Here is a 4,863-nt window from a genome sequence, read left to right as displayed (position 1 = left end):
CTGAGGCCAGGCACAGCTTCAGGGGCCTCCGGCTTCCTGAGCACATCCATCCCTGCCCTGATACCCCCAGGGCCGCCTTCTGCCTCCCAGGTATGTTTCTCAGGTGTTGTACTGTGTTGTACCTCAGGAGCCCGGCTCCCCACACCACTTACCAAACTGTGGGTGCTGAGGGAAAGCAGAGACTAACTGCACGGCAGGGACAGAGGCTGTTCTAGCCCGCAGGCCTGGCACAGCCAACCACCTGGGCTCCAGGTCTGCCCTCAGCAGCGACCCAGCTCTACAGGCTGCCCAGGCTGAGTGTACAGGCTGGCTGCCACCCAGTGGGTCATGGGATAGCGCCGGGCCACATAGCCCTGCATCCTTGTGAGAACATCTGCTCAGAGCACAGCTGTCTGTGCCCTGCACGAGTGGCTCCCGTGGGAATGTGTGCAGCTTGGCAGCAAGTTGGACACCACTTCATGGCTGTGATGTTTTGGGGGGAGGGGCACTCAAAGTTCTGAGCCTTTGTTACGTCTGTCAGTGGCCACTGCTCTGGGGCTTTACTGGCCCTCCTTCCCATTCTTTCCTATTAAGTTTTGGGGAGGTTTGGACAGGATGGGGCCAGGTGGGCTGGGAGTGCTATGGCCCTAAGGTGTGGGGACCGCAGTGCTTTTTGGGAAAGCCAGCTCTCCGGTGGCCCACACGCATTACTAGGTCTCAGGCCAGAGGATAGAGCAGGGTAACTATAGTCACTACAGGGCAGAGCAAGGCAGAGGCCTTGCGAACACATCTGTGGGATGCCCTGGACTCCCAGCACTCTTGGGGGCTCTCAGACTCCAGCCCTGACCATGGGCTTTCCTGCAGGGCTGTCTATTTACTCCTTGGTGGTTTGCAAGGCGTGTGTGGACTCACAGCTCACCATCCTCCGTCCCCTACCCAACACCTGGAATGATCTCTGGGCTCAGGGCTGCTGCAGAGTCTGGGACGAGAAGGAGCTCAGGTATGGGCAGGGCCTGAGTTCAGCTGGGGTCCACCTGGTCCTAGTGGCTGAGCAGCCTCCAGCCTAAACTGGCGGTCTTGGGGTCAGGCCTGTGCAAGCCCTGGGGGGAGGTTTGGATCCCACAATTCTTAATTCCGGGGGAACTCAGAGCGGGAATCAGGGCAGCCCCATGTCTCTGGGGCCCAGGGCAGAGGCAAGAGGCTGGGAAAGGAGCTTCCCCTGGCAGTGATCTGGTCCAAGGGGACTTGCCCAGCAGCGATGAGCTCATGGGCACGAGCATAGAGCTGAGCAGTGACGAGGAAGGAGACCTGGCGGTCTGGGCCTTTCCCATGAGCTCATGAAGAGAACACTGTCCAGGCCTCCCCAAGCCAGGAGCCAGGCAGCTGCTCCTGCTGTCCCAGCACCCTGTACCACACACACCTCTCCCACTTGGAAGCCCCAGGCTGAGTCCAGGGACTCTGACCCTGAGAGGACCTGAGAAAGGTCACGCTGGTGTGGGCCAAATGATGACTGCTTTTAAAAATCAGCCTTTTAGTTTGTGTGGTGGCACACGCCTGTAATCCCAGCACTCGGGAGGCTGAGGCTGGAGGATTGCCTTGAGTCCCAGGCCAGCCTGGGCTACAAAGTGAATTCAAGGCCAGCCTGAACCAAATAGTGAAACCTTGTCTCAAAAACGACCAAAAGAAAAAAAAAGTCAGTCTTTTTTGGGGGATGTGTAAAAAATACTAACTCAATGTTAGGGTGCATGATAGACATGCCAGACTGACAGCAAAATACACAAATGCTATACCAACACCTCGGTGACCCTACCTGCCTGTGCTTTCCGAGGCTTTCAGGCCCTCCCAGCAATTTGTATGCCTGGCTGTAATTGAAGTGCACATTATAACCACCGGCCTTTTCATTTAGCATTATTTTATGTCATCTTTTCCATGGAACTGCACGGTTGGCAAGGTAATAGCTCACTGTCAGGATGTGGGTTTAGTGTCCTGTAAAAACATTTCTGAATACATAGTTTCTTCTTTTCCTCCCTTTCCTCTTTTTTCGCCCCCCTCTCCTCCTTCTCTCCCTTTTCCCTCTCCCTTCCCTCCCGAATGCTGGCAGTACAGGTGTCCTGGGCATTTCAGCCAGCGTGGTGTAGATGGGGAACTGAGCTCGGAACACTGGGGCTCGGACTCAGTGGGCATCTGCCCTGAAACCTCTGCGTCTTGGTGGGCGGGTGAGCACGCACTTCTGCAGTTCTCTTGGTGTCTTTTTAAGTGGTTGTGTGAGTGTCATGCATGTGTGTGTTTAACTTCAACCTGTCTGGAATGTTCTGTGGCAAATGGTGAACAAAGATCTGCTCTTCAAGGCCCATGATCACCCACCACATCCCATACGAAGGTGGCGAGGATGATCGCTCTCACCCACCCGTGTGTGTTTCCGGGATCCAAGAGCTACTCAGTGCCGAGGAACGTGGCCGTGTCTGCGGAGTAGCGGCTGACCCTGACTGCGCATGCTCCAAAGAAGGGTAGGCGTTTCCTCTGCCCCTGCCCGAGAGCCTTTATAGAACAGCTGCTTACCCGTGTCAGTGTAATGATCACTTTATAAGCTTTTATAGTATTTACTGTGATTTTAATTAGTTTTGTTTTCATGTATACTTTTTTTTAAAAGTATTTTTTATGCATAGTCACTAGTATTTTGGGGGGATGGGGTGGGGGATACTGGGGATCCAATTCATGACCTTGCACTTACACTGGCAGGCATTTAAACCACTGAGTTAAATCCCTAGCGCCGGGACTAGTAGCTTTTTGGTTTTGTTTTGTTTTTGTCTTTTTGAAACAGGGTCTTGCTATGCAGTTCAGGCTGGCCTTCAGCTCACTTTGTAGCCCTGCTGGTCTCGAACTTGCAACAATCCTCCTGCCTCAGCCTCCCAAGTGCTGGGATTACAAGAGTGCGCCACCACGCCTGGCTTTCATGGGTACTCTTTAGTATGGATTTTTAATTTTATTACATTGCGCTCAGAGAATGTGATCTCTGATGTCTATGGGACTTGACATGGACTATGGTTTTCTTCTTTCCTGAATGTCAGTCCCTGAGAGGTCAATGGCTGCAGACGTTACTGGGAGCCAGGAGAGGAAACTGAGCTTCCCTGGCCACAGAGAAACAGGCGCTGCCCAAAGAGTGGCCCGGTGTGGGAACCCTGCTATCCCTGCTGTGCTTCCCCGAGTGTTTAGGTGAGGGTAGAGAGGAAAGAGCCACGCCTCCCTCAGCGTAATGGGGGGTAATGGGAGCCTCACCTGGCTGAAGGTGCCTGTCCGTGGGTGCTGACTGTGGTAACAGGATGCGCCCCACACGGTAAAGGTCCCCTTCCCCCCAGCCTCATCAGCACTGCCAGTGCGATCCTTCCGCCTCTGCTAATCTAGCAGGTGAGAAAGACGCCCCGAGCCTCACGGAGGCCGGGGTGGTGACGCTCTGTGATTTCCTTTCTTTTCTTCTTCCCTTGGCAACCAGTAAGCCAGAATATCCACTCATGAGGCCACTGGCCATTTGCAAATCTTGATCATTTACGACTTTATATGTCTTAGTCACTTTCCTCCTTGCTGTGACAAAAATTCCCGCCGCCTACAACTCTGAGGAGGAGAGGTTTACTCTGGCTCACGTTCCAGGCCAGAGTTGGCCAGCTAGAAGGGCAGGGCACAGCCTGGCACGGGACAGCTGCTCCAGGCCTGGTGAACAGAAGGTAGACCGAGCAGGGAGGAGCTAGGAGCCTCCAAGTCACGCCCCCAGCTCCAGACCACGCCCACCGAGACCACCCTCCACAGGGTCATGCCCACAGCTGGCAGCTGCAAACCCCCAGTCCAGACGCCTTCTGAAGGTCTTATCTAGAATCACAGGGGAGTTTTGGGGGCCATCTAGACTTAAACCATACCAGTGTCCATCACCTTTTACCCACTGGAGAATTCCTTTTATAACTAATTTGTAGGAGTTATTCATATATTAGGAATATTATCTGTTTGCTTCTCACGTGTCAGAATGCTGTTTTTTTTTTTTTTTTTCTGTTTTGTTTTGGTAAAGGAGATCAAATTCACAACCTCACGCTTGCAAAGTGGGTGCTTATGCTGCTGAGCTAAATCCTCGGCCTGAGAATACTGAACACTTCGTGAATTTGTACATCATCCTTGCACAGGGGCCACCCTAATCTTCTCTGTATTGTTCCAATTTTAGTATATGTGCTTCTGAAGCAAGCGCCAAAATACTTTTCTATGTTTCTGTCGTGATTCTTTTTTTTTTTTTTTCTCGTGCTTTTGAGACAGGGTTTTGCTATGCAGTTTAGGCTGGCCTAGAATTCACTTTGTAGCCCAGGCTGGCCTCAAAATTGCAGCAGTCGTCTTGCCTCAGCCTGCCAAGTGCTGGGCTACAAGTATGCAATTTCGCCCAATCTTTGACTTTTAAATATAGGAGAACATCCTATGTAAATTTCATTTTTATATAGTCCAATCCATCAGGTTTTTAAATGGCTTCTAGCTTTGCTGTCATGTTTAGAAATGCCTCTCCCTTTACCTCCCAAGATTAAATAAACCTTCCCCTATTTTTCCAGTACTTATATTGAGTTTTATATGTATCATATGTACATTTTTACTTTTAATCCATCTGGAATTTATTAAGGTGTGAAGTAGGAATCCAGCTCTATTTTTTTAAAACATGGAACATTTTAAAACAGGTGTTCCCAATCACTCACCACAAACATTTTTTAAAAATCCAAGTAAAGTGTAAAGCATCTAATTTTAGATAATATAATTTCCTGGTGAAACCTCCTGGCTAGAGAAATTTACAAAATGTACTCTCAAATTCAGTAATTAAATGTTTTTAACTCCTTTATCTGGTTATTTAACTTAAGAAGGTTT

The 4,863-nt window shown here is 50.5% G+C and overlaps 1 non-coding gene across 1 annotated transcript; it reads right to left on the bottom strand.

The window, feature by feature from the left end:
- Positions 1-4,100: 4,100 nt before the first annotated feature.
- On the bottom strand, positions 4,101-4,207 carry LOC134473387 (U6 spliceosomal RNA). Its single transcript, XR_010043639.1, has one exon. It is a non-coding gene; the product is annotated as a U6 spliceosomal RNA (small nuclear RNA).
- Between the last annotated feature and the right edge of the window lie 656 nt (positions 4,208-4,863).

The sequence above is a fragment of the Cavia porcellus genome, unplaced genomic scaffold (genome assembly GCF_034190915.1).
Source record: "Cavia porcellus strain 051 isolate PalLab524CR breed Dunkin Hartley unplaced genomic scaffold, mCavPor4.1 scaffold_26, whole genome shotgun sequence".
Lineage (NCBI taxonomy): Eukaryota > Metazoa > Chordata > Mammalia > Rodentia > Caviidae > Cavia > Cavia porcellus.
Note: the sequence above shows the minus strand (reverse complement) of the source record. Positions and strands in the feature narration are given on the sequence as shown.